Here is a 20,828-nt window from a genome sequence, read left to right on the forward strand (position 1 = left end):
CCTTCCCTACGATGCTGTGGCCAATGCTTCAGGCATCCTATACTCTTCTCCCTCCTGGCTTCCAAACAGTGGAATGACCCCTGACCTCCCCCCTCAGTCAGGACTGCAGACTTACTCCACATTTTTCACCACAGTCTGAAAACTCTCCTCTTCAGACTCTACCTCACCCCCTAGCACTTCTCATTCCTTGTATCACTTTTTGTTGCCTATTTTTGATAGATGCTAGCAGTGGTGTAAAGTAACTAAGTACATGTTCTCAAGTACTGTACTTAAGTACAATTTTGAGGTATTTTTGGGCGGTGAAACCGCCCCTATATGTGAGGTTTGGACATCGACATTCGCTGCACTGTGATTGGCCACCATTGTACCCCCCCCCACCCATTGTACCCCCCCAACCCTGCGCTGTGATTGGCCACCATTGTACCCCCCTAACCCTGCACAGTGATTGGCCAATCACAGTCTATTCAGGACTGTGATTGGCTAGTGAAACACATGACACATGTGCATAGCCCTATAAATAGGACTATGCACTTTAAAAAAAACACATTTATGTTTTTTTTTAATTAGGGGTGTACAATGGTTGGTCCACAATGTTACTTTTCTTTAAGTGAACTTCCATCACTGTGATGACCACTGTGACCACACCGCCCACTTCACACTGGGTGTGATTTTTACTTTACTGGAGTATTTCCAGTTTTCAGTACTTTTACTTCTACTCCACTCTCTATCTATCTCAGAGGCAAATATTGTACTTTTACTCCACTACAGTTATTTGAAAACTTTAGTTATTAGTTACTTTGTAGATTTAGATTATTTTTTACAAAACACAACCACTTCAGGCCTATATACATTTCGGCCATTTGAAAATAGCAGATCTACAAGCTCACAATGTGTCGCAATGCGACGCATTGTGAGCTTGTAGATCTGCTATTTTCAAAACATTTTTATAAATTTGAAAACGTGAAATCGGACATTCTGCATAGTGAGTACTTTAACTTTTTGTACTTTAAGTGCATTTTGATGCCAATACTTTTGTACTGAATTCCAGACTTTTACTTGTAACAGAGTATTTCAATATCGCAGTATTGATACTTTTACTGAAGTAAAAAAATTGAGTACTTTTTCCACCACTGGATGCTTGTTACTGTAGTGTATACAGCACATGTACTTAGCAGATGCATGTTGGTTACTTGTTCTCATGTTGTACTGTATATAATATTTAGATTGTCCACAAATATTAAGAATGTTATTTAGTGATAACATTTTAGATGCTAAGTTTGATGTTTACCTGGCATCCTAGTTAATCAATTGCTGTCTTTGCACTCTATTTACATGACCATGTACCTTGTAATTGATTTGACTGCGGTTCATGCCATTTAGTCTGATCTCACACTGTATACTATGAAATAGAGGGTCTGCTTTATGCTTAAATTGAAATTTTCTTTCTGTCTGTTCAGGGTCGGTACGGCTGCTGCAGGTTTCTCAGAGACGGACACAAAACCCCTAAAGAGGTAAACAACACAACATGCTCCATGCTCAACACTGTGATTGTGTATGTTCAGGTGGTGTACAACATTCTCATACCATGTGATGTCAATTGCAATTATTTTTGCATAATCGTTTCAATTCCATTTTCGAATATTACAAAAAAGCAAAAATAGCAGATCTACAAGCTTACAACACGCAACTTTGTGACGTGTTGTAAGCTTGTAGATCGGCTATTTCTGCTATTTTTACATGTTTAAAATGATTAAATATGTCAATAATTTCTTTGTATGGTTAAGTTATTTGTCTTGTTATCTGCCCTGTGCAATTTTTTGATTACGAAGCCTAAAAGGCAATTGTATTCATGTTCCAATGTTCAACAATGCCAAACACGCAATTAAATCGTTAATCGCAATTATTTGAGTGACAATTAATCATCAAGTTAAGTTTGTAATCATGACCCTATGCAGAGATCCAATGTTTCCCCTCTGAGCAATCACGTGGCGACAGTTACAAGGAAAGAAAAAACCCTGTTATGTAACACAGCACTCTCAGTCCAATATACAGCACGTCTCAAATGGTGATACAAGGTATCAGATGTATTTACAGAACCTCCTGCAAAGCATCTCATTGACCAGCGTTCAGGTCGTTTGAGGACTTCTTGTGAATGCACAGTGGCAGAACTAATGGAACTGGACTTAGTGTGTGCTTTTGTGTGAGTAGCTAATCAGCCAGTAGTAATTGAATGAGAACGGTTACCGTTTAGGTGTGCTTTTAAGCAAGGTGCTAGTTTCTTTAATGGATCTGTTTGTACTGTCTGTACTAGGACCTGGGACCTGTTTGCTTTGAGCGAGGGATGAGGGTTTTGGCTTATCAGAGCAAGTAGCTCTGTGAGAGGAGAATCTCTCTGTGCTCTTGAAAAACGTTTACATTCAGAAACGGGCAGCTAAAGTTGTTAAAAAAAAAAAAAACTTAAAGCACAACAAAAGTCTAGGCCTGTGGAAACAGGAAGTGGATGTAAGGTTACTTCCTCTGATAAGAGGCTGCGGTAGAGCAGGCTTGTACTGGTCTCTCTCTCTCATGCCATGCACGTCTTGCACACACACACACACACACACACACACACACACACACACACACACACACACACACACACACACACACACACACACACACACACACACACACACACACACACACACACACACACACACACACACTGTATATGTTGGTCTCACATTTTCGCTTTTTTCCCCCCCTGCCTGTCTCTCTCTTTCACTCTTTCTCTCTCATGCCTCAACTGTCCATTCTTTATCTCCCTCCATCCCTCCCTCCCTCCCAGGATCCTAACCGTCTGTACTATGAGTCTGCAGAGCTCAAACTGTTTGAGAACAATGAGTGTGAGTGGCCTCTGTTCTGGACGTACCTCATATTAGATGGAATCTTCATCAACAGTCCTGAGCAGGTACACGTGTGTGCGTGTGCGTGTGCGTGTGTGACCTCAGTCAAGATTTTAAAAAATGGTGTTATAAACTTGTCCCTCTATTATCTTTCTCATACTATTGATATGTACGTTCTTCAGGGTAAAGACATGTATGATATTGTATTTAACATGCTTTATGTTGAATATTTCCTGCCCACGCAGGTTCAAGAGTACCAGGAGGCTCTGGAAGGCATCCTGATCAAACAGAAGGATGGAATAAGGCTGGTACCAGAACTCTACAGTGTCCCTGCTGACAATGTCAGAACGTTAACGCTTGATTTAGTTCCTCAAGCTCACAACCCGTTGCAGTGCGAAATGTTGTGATGTTGTAGATCGGCTATTTTCGCCATGCAACACCAGAGCTCAACTAAGTATAAATCAGGCTTTAGCATCTTGTTATTCTAGTTTATAGCTTGTTATCTAGCTGATAAGATAAGTCGTTTTTATAGTGACATTTGAAGGGTTCTGCAGTGTTTTCAAAGTCAAATCTTGATCTTGTGGCTAAATAACAGATGAAATCTTAATTTAATCCTAACAAAATCACATGACAATGATTCTATGTCACTTTCATTGTCATGTCATCTCTACCGGTGCCCATATAACCTTATTCCTCCTGTGTTTGGTGTTTTCAGGTGGAGGAGGAGTACATGAATCCTCACACTGTGGAGAGGATTCCTATGGGGAAGTGTCCTCTGAAATGGGGCCAGTCTCTGTACGTACTGGGAAACCTATGTCTGAGGTGAGGAATCACTTATCAGTCCTTTTACACTGAAACCTACGGAAGCAAACATTTGTAACTCAAATCTTTGCTTCTGGGGGGTCCCTGGAACAACATATTTGAGATGGGGGTCCACGGCCAAATACATATAATTTTGGGGGCCCTTGACATGAAAAAGTTGCTCATTACAGCAACACGTTTTTTCAAAAAAATTATTTACAGTAGAAGACATTTGTAGAATCCCCAGAAGATTTCAGTTACAAATGTTCGCTTTAAAAAATATACATATTCAAAGATTTTCAGCAGATATACAAGCTCATAGCGCAGCACTCGGTGCCGCACTATGAACTTGTATATCTGCTATTTTTGAAAAGCCAAAGTATAAGATAATGGTTAAAGTGGTTAAAATCTAAAATGACAGATGCTTTCCCGGTCTTAATGGGTTGAGAGTATTTTAAACCCAAGAAAGTACTATAGTTGTACAAGATGTTGTACAAGATGTACAAGCTCGCTGTGAGCTTGTACATCTGCTATTTTTGAATAGCCAACGCGAAAATCTTAAGTGACACAGAAGCTTTCCTGGTTTTAATGGGTTAAGAAACCTTCGCACACCTAAAGTAAAACTTAAAAGCAGGTGCACATCAACAATACAAATAATACACCCACACTCTGCCAACCTGCACGGTATAGGAGCAAAATGTATTAAATAAGCAATGTTTTGGTCACAGATTACCTAAAAAAAGGCATGGGTTTCCGAGGCTACAGATGACCTTCTTCAGACCAAAACGTTGCTTCTTTAATACATTTTGCTCCTGTACCGTGCAGGTTGGCGTGTGTGGGCGTATCATTTTTATTGTTAACCGTACATGTTTTTAAAAAAATCTATCAATCTTTATTTATGTAGCACAAGTCATACATCAGATTCAACTCCAGATGCGGAACATAAAAAGTGAAAACAAAAGCTGGGCATTATGCTTCTAGTATAAATGAGGCACAAATTCTGTCATTACAAGGTTTTAAAGGTTGATGGTAGGTTTTGATAGCTGATGGTATGCTTGCTAACACAATCCATCTGAATTAATAATACATGTTAATGTAATGTATACATCATTTTATGTAATTAAACCGTAAAAATCTAAAATGTGGTTGTGATAACTCCAGAGGGTGAATAATAGATTCTCTGTTATTGTAACCAGTAACCAGCTAATGTTTTTCAATGTTCGACCTCTCTTCCTGTGCTACAGGGTTTCCTTGCCCCTGGAGAGATCGACCCACTGAACAGGAGATTCTCTACCATCCCCAAGCCTGATGTTGTCGTACAGGGTGGGTGGGCATGTCTACACATGTTTTAATCACTTTCAACCTAGCGGTCTCTATTTTGGGCATGTCATTACAGGCCAAACGTTTCTAAAAGTAGCTAAAATAGCTGATCTGCTACAGTACACGACACATCATACAACAAAGTATAAAATAGGGCTTAAGCTGCTAAAACAGTTCATCGGCTCTGTCATAGATTATGGTGGTTGTCTGCAGCAAGAATGCCTGGCAGAGAGCCAAACTCCCTCTACGGGCGCACCCTCAGATGCAGCTGTAGATTACTGAATGATAATTACATCAGTGAAAATTAAATGTTAAAGTCTGCACACTCTAAAATGCTCCCATAACAATGTATTACCACCAGTTTCAAAAGAGCTCCTTTGTTTGATGAAGAGCTGATGCTTGAAACACTTACTTATCTACTATCTACTTAGTAGATACAAAGTACCAATATTTTTACAAATCTATATGGTCGGGTGTGTTGATACAGTATAACTAGCATAACCAGTGGTGGAAAAAGTACTTAATTTTTTTACTTAAGTAAAAGTATCAATATTGCAATGTAGAAATGCTCTGTTACAAGTAAAAGTCCGGTTTCCAAAATTTACTTGAGTAAAAGTACAAAAGTATTGGCATCAAAATGTACTTAAAGTAAAAGTACTCATTATGCAGAATGTCCCATTTCACAAGTTCAAAATGTATACAATCTTTTGAAAATAGCAGATCTACAAGCTCACAATGCATCGCATCACGACGCATTGTAAGCTTGTAGATCGTCTATTTTCAAATGGCCGAAATGTATATAGGGCTGAAGTGGGTAATGTATGTTTTGTAATAATAATCTAAATCTACAAAGTAACTAGTAAGTAACTAAAGTTTTCAAATAATTGTATTGGAGTAAAAGTACAATATTTGCCTCTGAGATGTAGTGGAGTAGAAGTAAAAGTATCGAAAATAGGAAATACTCAAGTACAAATACCTCAAAATTGTATTTAATACAGTACTTAAGTAAATCTACTTAGTTAATTTCCACCACTCAACCTAACATAACTATCCCTTCCATTGAGACGTTTAGATCCTGTAGGACACCTACTGGTTGTAAAGAGCTATTGCATATACTGTATGTCAAAGGAACATGTTTTGCCTTCCCAAACAGGCTCTCCCTTATAGCTAAAGAGACATTTTGGTGCTCACACGGGGGATCTGGGTTCACGTCCTGGGTAGGCCATGAATCTAATGGATTGCAGCTTTAACCAATCCAAACCAGTCTCTATTTATCCTACGATTTTCACAAATGTTGTGACATTTCTACGTCGTCACTGCTGTGCTCTTTAACAGAAACAAAATTGAATTGCATGTAAAATGATCTTTGGTTTTACTTTGTCCACCATCATATTTGATGTAATTTCGTCCTACATTATTCAGCTTCTATAAACCAAGGCTTTCCTCAAATACCTGAAAAAGTAAAAAATAAGCCTCAAACTAAAAAGAAACTGAACTAAAACTGATCAATTCCTACAAATAAAACTAGACTGAAATCAAACACCAAACTAAAAAACGAAATAAAAATCTTAGAGTATTGTAAAACTATAATAACTCTGCTAGTGACTAAGCTGAATAGTTTGAAAGACTCTTCGCACAAAGTCAGTATGCAACAATATGTATCTATGAACCTATGCATGCGTGCGTGTGTGTGTGTGGGGGGTGGGGGGACTTCCTGTTTTCTCACGCTCATTGTTTTTCTCTTTTCTTTCTTTCTCGGTAATAACACTATCTCTTCCTCTCTTTTTCACACAATAGGTTTTCTCTCTTCTTTCTCATGACTCTCTTCCTCTGTTTTTCACACATTCTCTCCTTTCTTCTCTCTACCTCTTGGTCTAATTTGGTTCTCAGATTAACATTTAGGCTACTATTAAATCAAGTAATAATGTATACTATGTCCAGGGGGCTGAAACCACACAGGCACGACGGTATAAGTAATTATTTCTGGCAATGGAAGATAGAATGTTTAAATAGCCTATTGTGTCGAACATTATTAACTTTTTATTTATGAAGGGTGGGTTGACTAAATGCAAACATGCATGTCATTTTAGGGACATAATAGGTACCAGTTTCACCAACACGTGTGTGTGTGTGTGTGTGTGTGTGTGTGCGTGTGCGGGTGCGCCATAGACTGTATAAATGAAGTGCGCGCGCAAGTGTGCGCCTGCCTAATAAGTTCCATCTCTGTTTGTGCAGTGTCCATCCTGGCCGAGAATGAGGAGATCAAAGAGCTGCTGTTGCAGAACGGCATCGAGGTGGAGACAGTAGCTGACATCCACCCCATACACGTCCAGCCTTCCAAAGTCCTGAGTCACATCTACGCCAGGCTGGGTAAAAACCTAGAACAGCTTCTATGTGTCTTTAGGAGGCCTGTCACAATTATTACATAATCGCATCATCGCAATTATTTGAGATAATCGCAATTCATTTGCATAATCGTTTCCATGTTGAAAAATGTTCATACAGTTTCAAAACATTTTCCAAAAATAGTAGAAATAGCAGATCTAAAAGTTTACCCAGCTATTTTCTATTAAATATGTCAGTAATTTATTTGTAGATTTAAGTTATTTGTCATATCTGCGCCCTGTGCAAATTGTGATTACAAGCCTAAAAAAACAAAACAGAAATTTAAATTGTATTCATATGTTCCAATGTTTAATGCCAAAACACAATTAAATCGTTTGTGTGACAATTAATCGTCAACTTACTTTATTTATTTAGCCTTTTTTTTTTTGCTACTGTACCAGCACCTTTCTGCTTTGCATTTCTATGGTAAACTGTCTTCCTTCTCCCCATCCCTCCTTCTCTTTGTCCTTCGTCCCAACCTCCATCTCTCCATCCCTTCCTGCATGCACTTTACGTGTTCTTTCCACTATATTTTTATTCTCTCTAACCCTACTTTTACTTTGTCTTAGACTGGGAACGCATCTGTGTCATTTTAGATTTCTTTGGCTATTAGTAGATCTGCTATTTTTGTTTTTTGGCAAATCTTTGAATATATATATATATATTTTTTACTCAAATCTTTGCTTCTGGAGGGTCCCTGGAACAACATATTTTGAGATGGGGGTCTGTGGCCAAATACATATACATTTTGGGGGTCCTTGACAAGTTTGAGAACCACTGATTATAGCAACATAAGTTCTTTCAAAAAACTATTAGGATTTAGAAGACATTTGTAGAATCCCCAGAAGCAAAGATTTTAGTTAAAAAAAAACTGTTTAAAAAAATATATATATATATTCAATGATTTGCAAAAATGTTCACGATTCTTCCAAATTAGCAGATCCATATCTGCTATTTTTTAATAGCCAAAGAAATCTATAAAATGACACAGATGCGTTCCCGGTCTTAATGGGTTAACTGCAATAGTGAGAGCCGGCACAAGCAAGAATTTCACCCGCTTTTACTTTGATGTGAAAGATTGATTGATCGAGTGAGTGAGTGATTGATTGAGTGATCGATCAATCAATGACTCAATCTGTCTCTCTCCTCAGGTCGTAACCAGAGGCTGGGTCTGACAGGTCGGCCCTACAGGAGAATGGGAGTTCTGGGAACCGCCAAGTTCTACATGATCAGAAACAATGTGTTCGCGTTCACACCACAGGTAAACAAAGTCGCCATCATCTGTACTCAACAGAACAACCAACTCCCCATCAATAAGAAGGAGTAAACAGGACATATTGGCAATGTGACGCTTTATTCATTGAACAAACAATAATAGTCTGGAGCCTCAGTAGCGGGTAGAAAAGTAATACGAAGTCCCAGCAGCCTTGTACCTCCTCCTCATGCTGGGCACCAGCCTGGTCACATGTTGCTGTGTGGGCTGGCATTCCATTCCTTCCATTCATCAGAGGTCAGCCAACGTGGTTGTATTTATTAGACTACTCTGGACACGTAGAGCACGACCCAGCAGACAGTCAGGTGACAATAGGGTCGATGCCACCAGGACAAATTCACTGTTTGACTTTGACACGGCAGTTTGAGAACACCCACACAATCAGCTGTGCTGTTCATCTCACAAAAGCATGATCTTTACAACTGGTAACAGTTAACAGTAACAACAAAGATATCAAAGAAACACACATTTACAAACGTTTTTGGGGGAGAATTTAGGATATTAAAATATAGCATTATGATACAATGCTATACATTCTATTCTATACATACTAAAATGGAACAACCGTTCCTTGCTTGTCTAATAGATCACCAGCAATTGTACTTGTGTTCAGTTCATAGATCACCATCAGTTCTACATGTGTTCAGTTCATAGATCACCATCAGTTCTACATGTGTTCAGTTCATAGATCACCATCAGTTCTACATGTGTTCAGTTCATAGATCACCATCAGTTCTACATGTGTTCAGTTCATAGATCACCATCAGTTCTACTTGGCGTTGGACAACAGGATGATCGTGGAGATGCTGAGGACAGATCTGTCCTACCTGTCATCAAGATGGAGGTTGACTGGACGACCCACCGTCACCTTCCCCATATCACAGACCGTGTGTGTGTGTGTGTGTGTGTGTGTGTGTGTGTGCGCGTGTGCGTGTGTGCGTGCATACCAGCGGAGGACCATTCAGATCTGGACCCTGCAGTCTTGGCAACTCTGAAGAAACTCCAGGATGGATACTTTGGAGGAGCGAGGTGAGGTTTATTCTCAGAGAATAATATGTACTGTTCATCAGTTAAACCACACATAGAGTCTAATGACTTTGTGGCCTGCCCAAATGTTACCTATTTATTATGGTGTTCTTGCCCTATTGTGGTGATGGTCTATGCTGCATTTGACCAAATAGAAATAAAGATCTTCTTTATAAATAAGAACAAAAGTGCTTCACAACAACAATAATGGTGTGTTATAGATGCATAGATTTTCAGCTGTGACCCAACTTTCACACCCTTCATAAATTCCACTTTTAGGTAACTCTGTATTTCAGGCGTACATGGTCAAAAGTGGTTAGTTCATGACATCATGCGTGTAGCAGCATAAGCTGTGATTGGTCTACTGTTGAGGGGATAGACATGCATTCTACATACATACAGACAAATCATGTTCTAATCTAGATAGCTTGTCTTACAGCCATGCTGTATTATAAATACAAAACATCAGGTGTTTGTACATTTTAGGAAAGATCATGAATAATCAGATTAACTGACAAAAAGCTTACATTTCACAGATTTATTTTAAATTATGTGTCATAATGTCTTTCTTCTTCATGCCTTGTTTGTCTTCTTCAACCGCTTCTCTCCCCAGGATCCAGACGGGGAAGCTGTCAGAGTTCCTGACCACTTCCTGTTTCGCTCACCTCAGCTTCCTGGATAGCAGGTCCTCCTCCGGCCACCACCACGGCGAGGATGATGATGAGGATGAAGATTCCAGTATTGGTGACTTTTCCCCGACTAACATGCCTGAAATACGGTTTGACGACGGTAAGAGAGGTGGATGGATGGATGAAAGGAAGGATATGGATTGGCGCTATTTAACTATAGTTGTAGACTTAGCCCTTATGCCAGTTGAACCACCTCTCACTAAGTTCAAACATTATTATATAGTTATAGCGTAAATGGCATAACTACTTAATGGCATAACTATTTAAGCACCACACAAATTAGTTATAAAGTATCGCTAAGTAATAACAAAATATTTTCGTAAGCCCTGAAGAAGCACTAACATCTACTTATAATTAGGGATGCACGATTATGAAATTATGACCGATATCCGATCTCCGATTATTTGCAGGGTCATATCGGTACCGATATATTATATAATATATATATTCAATATTTATATTGAGCTCATTGCTGTTTTTTTTTATTTAAAAGTTTTGCTTTGCTGGTGAAAGTTGATGGTAAACCCCCCTCCCCACTAACCCTACTGTGATATATAAAATATCTATGGAATAAATACATTAAAAAAATCGTTTGTTATTAGTGATATTCATATTGTCTGTTGCCTAAATTCATTAGCCTCTGCTCTAAACAATGGAGCCTCCCTTAGCTCTCACAATCACAATTCCCTGAAGCCACCACTCACTGTGTGTGATATACAAACTAAGCTTACCATAAATACAATCATTGTTTAGTTTCTGTTACTTAGATCTTAAACAACGAGGCAATATACACATTCGTGTTGAAAATATATCCTCTGCAGTATCACTAATCTAAACTAATTTAAGATGTACAAGAAACCCTCTCTGTCTGTTCTGGGTATGAACTATGGACTTTAAGAGTTTGTTTGCCGTTTGACTACTTGACTACTATACGCTTCTCTCTCTGTTCACCGACACACGTAGCAGCCTGCTACTCAGGCAGTGTGTTTGTGAAGGAGGGTGGAGGGAGGGGCTATATGACTCTCTTAAAGAGACAGAGACAGGCAGACAGGCTGCTCTGCGAGTACAATGGTCACATTGTTATTGGGTCATCAATATTGGTGAAAATAATCGGGTTTATTTTTAGATCGGTCCGATACCAATATGGTACGATTCGATACCAATTAATTGTGCATCCTTACTTATAATGGTAGGCCGCTTTGAGTGCATCAATGAATTAATGCATTATTGAATCTAACAAACAACCCCATCCTTGTCAACACTCTTAAAGGGGTAACATTATATTATATCCATTATGTATGATGGTGTTCCAAGAAAGACACAAGCCCTGTGTGTGCACACCATGGATTGTTTAGACTTCAAAGCTTCTTCTTAAAGGGATATTTCACTTTCAAAAAAACGTTTGGTTATTTTATCGTCTACTTGGACTTTTGTGAGCACCCCAGACAGTTTTTAAGTTGCTTGATTCAGTATTAAGATATTTGATATTCATTTTATCAGACACGCCCCCTTCCTATACAAACTCATTATAACTCCAATTTCAATTTTTAACATGTTAGATTCATCAAAAACACCTGTCCTTGGTACTGGTGACTCATCCTGCCCTCCTAATACGCGATGGGGCCGTGTTTTTTCGATTACCGGTACTTTTTTCATTTATTTTTAATATTTTGTTTGGAAAATGAAAAAAATTAAATACAATAAAAAATATATATAAAATAAATAGAAAAGTTATCGAAAAAACACGGCCCCCTCAGGTATTAGGAGGGCAGGATGAGTCACCAGAACCAAGGACGGCTGTTTTTGATGAATCTAACATGTTAAAAATTGAGTTTGAAGTTATAATGGGTTTGTATAGGAAGGGGGCCTGTCTGATAAAATGAATATCAAATATCTAAATATAAATCAACTTAAAAACGGTCTGGGGGGCTCACAAAAGCCTGAGTAGACGATAAAATGACCCAAAGTTTTTTTTGAAAGTGAAATATCCCTTTAAGGTGTGTGTAGAAAAGCTATCAGTTTGTTGACCTCGTCATCACTGTTTTTTCTTTGGGTTTCATGTCATTAAGAAGTGGCATATTGAAGTGTTTCTAGTAGCCTGTATCTCTGTTTACTCATCTGTTTACAGGTGAAATCAGTATTCATTGGATTAGATGACTCAAACGTAATTTTATGTGACTACACATTACGTTACGAACGTAAGTCTTCTATTGCTGAGTTATTCCATAAATAATCGTGGTGCAACATAATTTAGTAACTCACTAGTTACATACTAACTAGTAGCTACTAAGCCTGCAGTAGGGACTTACTTACTAACTTAACGACTGAAGTTACGTTCAGCTGGTCCAACCCTGCCTATGAGAGGGATGTAGTGAGGTGGCCTTACTGTATGTTTCTCATATTCCCTCTCTCTGTCTTCTCTCTCCCACCATCCCTCCAGAATCAGATGACCTGGCCCAGTACTTGGACCAGCTGATGGCGCACGCTGCTCCCAAGAAACACAGTCCCAAGGTGGCTTCAGGACTGGGCCGGTTCAGGGCTGCTGCCACCAAGACCAAAGAGATGGTTTCTCTGATGAAAACGGCCCACGAACTCGACGTTCACAGTGAGGGATAAGTCCGCCACGTTATTACACCACGACTGTATTCACAGGAACAGTGGACCTTCGCTGCCCGTGTTCTAAGAAAGTGTCGAGGTTCAATGCATTGGCTATAGAGAGGAGTGACAGATGAAAGCAAAACAAAAGCAAAGCGTCAAAGTTGAGAGAAGTCCAGGCGCTCGGGTGGCGCAGTGGTAAAGTCCCTGCCCACCACCATCAGGCTTTGTCGGGCGTCTATGCAAACACAGTTGGCCCATGTTCGGGGTAGGGAAGTCGGGCGGGGAGGGTCATATTTGTCACTGCATGTATTCCTAAGGGCTGGGGGGCGGCACCTGTCAGCGGGGAGTAGGACGAAGGCTCTATGTCCTCCCCGTGGTGGCTCCTCACTGGCAGGTGAGTCAGTAGGATACAACAGCAGTGACAACGCAGAAATATGTGTGGGGAGGAATTAATTGGCTTAACGACTAAATTGGGGAGAAAAAGGGGGTACAAAATAATTTGCTACTCTAAATAAAATTTTCAACAAAAACAAAAAGGTTTAGAAAAGTCTTTGACACTTCGCGACAGAGCGGCAAGCCAATCAGTATCGCTTTGTGCTCTGAAGTAGGTGTAAAATAAGCACAGTATATACTCAACACCACAGAAAAAGACTACTGTATGGAAGTACTAGCAATCGATCGGACTGAAGTGGTGCCCAAATTTGGTGATAAGCAATGGTGTGTGTGTGTGTGTGTGTGTGTGTGTGTGTGTGTGTGTGTGTGTGTGTGTGTGTGCGCACTCGCTCATACTGTACGTGTATTGTTGTATAACAGAGTATAACATTGTATTTTACATAGATTTTAGAAATTGTATTTCTAAATATTATTTGGATAATTAATAATTAATAAGGGATAGGACTAGATAAGTTTTCAACTTCTTCCTATGCCCTTTTCGAACACCCCAGAGTTGTATTTGTTTTCCTATTTTTATATTTCTTATTTTTAAGTGTATTATGTTTATTTTATGTATTTCTTTTGTCTTTTAACAGTGTTCGAAATAAATAAACAAAAAAACATAGCTTAAGTGGTCATGCTCAGTGCTGTGATGTGTACTCATTTGAGGTTAAAGTTAAATGTAATCTATGTTAATGCCATATTATCATTCTGGTGTCTCCTGCAGGCTTGTCCAGTAGTGATCTCCACAGACAGTGACATACCCAAAGATGCCAGTGGAGCCATAGACTACAAGGCTCTGGTTCAGCTGCTGAAGGACACACAGAGTCTGCAGGACCAGGCTGACATACTCTACATTCTCTTCAAGGACAAGTCAGTTAGCTTTTCCATAATTATGCCACTATAACAAACTGTTATTGACATAATGCTCATTTTTCTGAAGCCAAAAAGACATAAAGGGCAAGACTAAAGGGCTGTCCTCACCAAGAATGATAACTATAACAGTGACTATGAATATATCATTTAAAAGAAATGAATTTGGGGTGAAGGTGGGTGGGTGGGTTCCAGCAAAATGTGTTGATACAGCATCACAATAGTTTTAACCACTTTATCCATAAAGTTATTTTTTTTAAATTCTGTTTCGGTTTCCTGGCACAAAACATGTTCAGATGGGTGACCAAAAAATATGTCCAAATACACATCAATTTAGGCGTTCCTTGATATGAAAAAGTTTGAGAACCTGTGTGTGTGTGTGTGTGTGTGTGTGTGTAGGGGAATGGACTGGGACACATGTCTGCATGGTAATGGCTCTACGGTGCGTTCTCTGCTGACTGACCTGTATGAGAAGGCAGGAGAGCTCAAACAGTGGGGTCTCATCAGAATGATCTCTGGCATGCTGAGGAAGAAGGTGGAAGAGCTAGACTGGGTACGTAAACACACACACACACACACACACACACACACACACACACACACACACACACACACACACACACACACACACACACACAGGCACATAATTCAGTTAACCCATTACGACCTGAGGCCAATTCTACAAATGCCTTCTAAATCAGTGTTTTCTTCCTGCCAAATGATATGTATTTGGCCGTGGACCCCCAATCTGAAAATGTTTTGTGCCAGGGACCTCCAGAAGAGAAGATTTGTGTGAAGACATTTCTAAATTAAACATTTTTCAAACACTTTCAAGATTTCTTTTTTATTTCAAAAATAGCAGATGTACAAGCTCGCAGCGCAGCACAAAGTGACGCGCTGCGAGCTTGTAGATCTGCAATTTTTGAATTGCCAATTCTAAAATCTAAAATGGCACAGATGCTTTCCTAGTTTTGATGGGTTAAATTCACGCAAAGCCTCTTTATCTCATTGGTGTTTGTCTCCTCGTGCAGATTATGATTTTTATGTAATATCTCCAGAGCTCTTTGTCATTAGCTGTGGTCTCTTCCTAGGCCTGTTCTGATCTGCTGGCCCACCAGAAGCACCTGACGGTGGGTCTGCCTCCAGAGCCCAGAGAGAAGACCATCACCGCCCCCATCCCTCCTGACCAGCTGGTCAAACTCATAGACGAAGCCAGCGAGAACAACATCACTATAGCTATACTCACGCTGCGCAGGTGGGTCACTCACTGATAAAGAGGAACCGTTTCAGGCTATAAAAATCACACCCAGTGTGAAGTGAGCGGTGCTATTTATGAGTTATTAATTTCATCATGCATCTCGGTAGCCAATCACAGCATGTCCTAGGAAGTGACGTGCTTACATTTTTTACATTATTATTAATTTCATCATGCGTCTCGCTAGCCAATCACAGCGCGTCTGCGAAGTTTGAAGTTAATTTCATCATGTGTCTCGCTAGCCAATCACAGCACGTCCTGCAAAGTTTAGCCTATGGGCGTGTTTTCCACAGCATGGCGTCACAGCGAAAGACAAATTTTCACGACGGAAAGAAAAACTTTCGCCACGGATGGGTCCTAAACCCTCTTATAGGAGCGGTTACACCGCTCAAAAACAAATGCACTGGCTTCCAGGGATGTGCAGGCAAAGTAAAGTACTTGCCCCCCTACCGTGGAGACTGGGGTTTTCATTCCTCCACGGTGCCTCCATCTCAGTTGGCCATGTTTGTGGGTGGGAAACTGGCAGGCGATTGTGTTTTTGTTACTGCACTAGTAGTCTCTCGTAGTCAGACAACTATTCCACAATCTCTGAATGCTATATGTATATAAAGTCTGGAACTACACTTCCCGAAATCCGAACATGGAAGCTGGCATCTGTTCGTCATTTCCGTTCGCGAAAATATATTTTTAAATATCTTTACTTTTTTTCTCCCATTTCTGCTAAGCAGCAAGCTATATATGCTCAGATGATTTTGATTAGGATACATTTGTGCGACTGTAAAGATGAAACGTAAGTGGGGAGAAGGCTTCACATCCGCTTGCTCATGATCAGAGCTCCCGTGCTCCAGACTGTATGACCGGAAGCATTTGAACATTGTGGGAGGCAACAGGCAACAGTCTGGCCACATAAGACTACTGCACTGGCGACTTCTAAAGGTTGTTAGGGGTAACTGTTCAGCAGGGAGCAGAACTTGGAGGGATAGCGTGTTCCTCGACATGCTATAAACTCCCTTTCACCGTCAGGTGAAAATACATGGCTAGTGACTACATGTATATCGAAGGAGGCATGTGATTGTCTATGCACTCTCAAAGAGTTCTCAAACCACATCCTTTGTTGTTCATATACTCCTGCAGCTTGGACACATTTTCAAGCTCCTTTGTTGTACAAAACGCATTCACATACACACACAATCCTCATTTTATATTCACGTCTTACAGGTTGTAGGACAGTATAATTAAAACTGCAATCTGTCATTTTTTTGGTAAGAATAAAGCAAATCTGTATGGAGTATGTTAATACAATATTACTGGAGGTGGTCTCCCAACTCTTCCTCTGAGACACCTACTGGTTGACAAGAGGTATTGCATAAAAAAAGTGTCTAGAGCTCAAACTTGTATTGCTCAACAGTAAAAACTTCAGGACTCCCGAGGGGGGGGGGGTACTTGGGTTTAAACATTAAAGTTACCTGTAGCAGCTTTAATAGCAAAAAGAAATAAACGAAATTAAATTAATCATCAACCTACCTTCCACATTCACATCTCTGTCATTCTTATGCTGTCTTTTCTCTCTTCCATCCCTCCCTCTGTCTGTCTGTCTGTTAGGAGATCATGGTGTTCCTGGCCATGAACATCCGGACTCAGCCCAGCCTGTTCGGTGAGATGATGAGACTGAGGATTGGACTCATCATCCAGGTCATGACCACCGAGCTGGCCCAGTCACTCAACTGCTCTGGTGAAGACACATGGTTTGAAGATCACACAGCAGAGAGTGACTCTGGGCTGTTTTCAGACTGGCAGCCCAAATCAGATTTTTGCCCTTTCCAGATTGGAATCAAATATATTTTTTTATCAAGTCTGGACAGCAAACAAAACACAATCATGGAAACATGATCATAGAAGATTTTTGTGAATCAGATTCAAACCACATTCCTAAGTGGTTTGAAATGCAATTTAAATCTGATCTCTAAAGATGTGTGTTCGTCTGGACACTCGGACACTGAGGCCCGGTTTATAGTTAGCCGTACGACGGCGTCGCTTGCCAAAAATAGCGGATCCACAAGTTCACCACTGTCACACGAGCGACATTGTCTGTACTACAGTGCAGTGTACATGAATCATTACACAGCATCCAGTGCAGATTAATCCGATCTGATCCCTTACAAATAGCGTGTGGGCATGCAGAGCAGATTTGAGAAACATGCATTTGCCTGCAGTCTGAACAGAGCGTGAGAATTGATGGTAACACGTTGAACGTGTGCGTGGGTCTTATAACCACTGTCTTGCTCTCTTTTTCACACATTCTCTCCATCTTTCTAATTTTCTCACTCTGTCCTCCTCTCTTTTTCACGTGTGTGTGTGTGTGTGTGTGTGTGTGTGTGTGTGTGTGTGTGTGTGTGTGTGTGTGTGTGTGTGTGTGTGTGTGTGTGTGTGTGTGTGTGTGTGTGTGTGTGTGTGTGTGTGTGTGTGTGTGTGTGTGTGTGTGTGTGTGTGTGTGTGTGTGTGTGTGTGGACTACAGGAGAGGAGGCAACTGAGAGTTTGATGAGTCTCAGTCCGTCAGAGTTGAAGAATCTTCTTCATCACATCCTCAGCGGGAAAGAGTTTGGCGTGCAGAAGAGTGGTCAGTCAAACAATTACAGCCAATCACATTCTAGCAGTGGTGGAAAAAGTATTCACATTGTTTACTCAAGTAAAAGTATCAATACTGCAATGTAGAAATACTACTGTTACAAGTAAAAGTCTGGAATTCAAAATGAACTTGAGTAAAAGTACAAAAGTATTGTACCAAAAGTAGAAAGTACTCATTATGCAACTCATTATCAGTTTCACAAATGTATAAAAAATCTTTTGAAAATAGCTTGTAGATCGGCTATTTTCAAATGGCCGAAATGTATATAGGGCTGAAATGGTTAATGTATGTTTTTGTAATAATAATCAAAATCTACAAAGTAACTATAGTTTTCAAATAATTGTAGTGGAGTAAAAGTACAATATTTGCCTTTGAGATGTAGTGGAGTAGAATTAAAAGTATTGAAAATTGGAAATACTCCAGTAAAGTAAAAAAAATACCTCAAAATTGTAAGTAATAAGTACAGTACTTGAGAAAATGTTTTTAGTTACTTTACACCACTGCATTTTTGTCTCCTACAACATTACCAATAACTTTCCAGTCTCATACAAAATAACCAGATCCAATGAAAAAGTCTGACATTATCCAATGAAACCTGATACTTTGTGTCACATTAATTCTGTGCTTTTCATTACACTTTTATTAATTCTAAAGCAGCAGGAGAACTGCCAGCACTCTCAGAAATGTCCTTCTAGATACTTTTGCCCTTCAGGTAAATCCTTTTTGAAGGCGAGTAGCTGAGGTTTGCCCGTGCCTAACTCTGAATAAAAGTGCCCGAACAACATTTCTGTGAGTGCTGGCAGTTCTTTAGCTCATATTGAACTCTTTTGAGCCGTGCACCCAGTAAACAGTGGATCACTGGCACTGAGCTGTCCTCGCATTGTTTCCGCATTCATACTAAAGACAACAGCTCACTCACTTTCAAAGTGTACCACACCCTGTCTCACTAAGAGGAATCTCCATCTTGTGGTGAAAGCTGGAACATTTTTCTGGTGTAAAAAGAAAGTGTAAAATGTTTCACTACGTATTTCAAGGTATAAACATAGCCTTTAAACAAAAAAAAATAGAATGTGACCGTACATCAATTTCCTAAGCATTTGAATGGTGTTTTTATGCCAATAGCAGTCAAAGCAGATGACAAAGACAAAGTGAAGAAACCTGATTGTTTTTGGTACATTTTACATTCACTTTTGAACAGCTAAATTTGTATTATTGTAGTTCTGGGACGGTGGTGAAAATGTTAATCTGGAGCCCTGTAAACATCACAACCAAGTGTACTTTTGGCTGTGTTTCTTATTGTTTAAATGACGTGTTTAAATGCGTTTTTTTTTCTTCTTTTTCTCCTGCATTTCGATAGATTGATACTGGCGTCAGTTCTTCCCTCTCCATCCATCAGATAGGCCACGCTGGAGCCACCAAGAGTGAGAGAGCTGGCCTCAGCAAACTGAAAAGTGACATGAAACTGGTAAGGACTGGTGCATGCGTGCTGTGTGTGCGTGTGTATGTTGGGTGGTGATGTTTTGTTTCCTGTTAATGTTTCACGCTCATTCTTTACCTCTTTTTTCTTTGTCTTTTAACCACTTTGTCTTCCTCTCCTTTTCACACATTCTCTGCATCTTTCTCATAATGACTCTGTCTTTCTCTCTGTTTCACACATTTACGTACGTACATACGTGTGTGTGTGTGTGTGTGTGTGTGTGTGTGTGTGTGTGTGTGTGTGTGTGTGTGGGGCTTGGTGAGTGGGTGCACACACCAGTTGTCACTGCACTAGAGCTAAGGCTGGGCAATTAATCGAAGATATATCTAAACCAACATTTAGAACCAATAGGTTGATCCAATAACCGAGAAACAAGGTTTTTTTTTGTAATATGTTTTGTATTCTTATATATCAATGAATCAACATGAAAACAATTCAATATATTTTTGTAATTGACTAAATTGATTTCTCTGATTCTGCTTTAAGCCCCATATTATACTTGTTGTCCAAAGGTGACTTGCAACATTTTTAAAAATAACTACAAGCTCACAAAGCGTCACAATGCAACACGTTGTGAGCTTGTAGATTGGCTACTTTTGCTATTAATTGTTTGTTTTAATAATCATCATTCATTAATTGGAATCAAGGCAAAAGTTTGAAATAATCGTGATATTGATTTAAATGCGATATCGCCTAGCCCTAACTACTGAATGCTTTCCTACTGCCACCGTGACACAAAGAGACTGTAACCTCTCTCATCCTTACTGTCAAACGGACCTCTCTTTTCAGCTGGAACAAAGATTGTCTCTGCCGAATATCAGTAAGGTGATGCAATGAGGAGGAACAACTAGAGTATTAGATAGTGCATGCATTTATCAACGGTATTACAGATCATTTCAAATGAAGGAAATGAATCGGTCGATTGATGAGACTAATCGGTGAACCCCACAGACTATGCTGTTGGTGGTGATATCCTACTATATAAAATCCTTCCAATCAAATTGATCTGTCTGCATCCCTTTGTCTCCTCAATGGGTTTGCCAATCAATCTGAAATTGCATGTGAGCATTGAGCATTGGCATAGGTAGGGAGTGATGAAGCAGATTTTTCAATTTCCCCCAATTTTAACCCATTAAGACCTGAGGCAGATTCTACAAATGTCGTCTTCTAACCGTTTTCTGAAAAGC

General features: G+C 39.8%; 1 protein-coding gene and 1 pseudogene across 2 annotated transcripts in view; one reads left to right on the top strand and one right to left on the bottom strand.

The window, feature by feature from the left end:
• LOC308101185 (Fc receptor-like protein 5) overlaps nucleotides 1–20,828 on the bottom strand; it is a 223,304-nt gene that overhangs the window by 114,260 nt on the left and 88,216 nt on the right. The window lies entirely within an intron of this gene.
• LOC308102139 (phosphorylase b kinase regulatory subunit alpha, skeletal muscle isoform-like) overlaps nucleotides 1–20,828 on the top strand; it is a 35,135-nt pseudogene that overhangs the window by 9,832 nt on the left and 4,475 nt on the right. The window contains exons 8-26 of the transcript XR_013934995.1: nucleotides 1,458–1,511; nucleotides 2,828–2,950; nucleotides 3,131–3,226; nucleotides 3,601–3,707; nucleotides 4,931–5,009; nucleotides 7,242–7,376; nucleotides 8,543–8,652; nucleotides 9,414–9,561; nucleotides 9,615–9,693; nucleotides 10,304–10,479; nucleotides 12,820–12,984; nucleotides 13,064–13,074; nucleotides 13,363–13,371; nucleotides 14,137–14,282; nucleotides 14,682–14,835; nucleotides 15,374–15,532; nucleotides 17,140–17,269; nucleotides 18,054–18,155; nucleotides 19,522–19,629. The product of XR_013934995.1 is annotated as a phosphorylase b kinase regulatory subunit alpha, skeletal muscle isoform-like (transcript). The remainder of the gene's footprint in view (nucleotides 1–1,457; nucleotides 1,512–2,827; nucleotides 2,951–3,130; nucleotides 3,227–3,600; nucleotides 3,708–4,930; nucleotides 5,010–7,241; nucleotides 7,377–8,542; nucleotides 8,653–9,413; nucleotides 9,562–9,614; nucleotides 9,694–10,303; nucleotides 10,480–12,819; nucleotides 12,985–13,063; nucleotides 13,075–13,362; nucleotides 13,372–14,136; nucleotides 14,283–14,681; nucleotides 14,836–15,373; nucleotides 15,533–17,139; nucleotides 17,270–18,053; nucleotides 18,156–19,521; nucleotides 19,630–20,828) is intronic.

Source organism: Gymnoscopelus braueri, assembly GCF_963280865.1.
Source record: "Gymnoscopelus braueri genome assembly, chromosome: 15".
NCBI lineage: Eukaryota > Metazoa > Chordata > Actinopteri > Myctophiformes > Myctophidae > Gymnoscopelus > Gymnoscopelus braueri.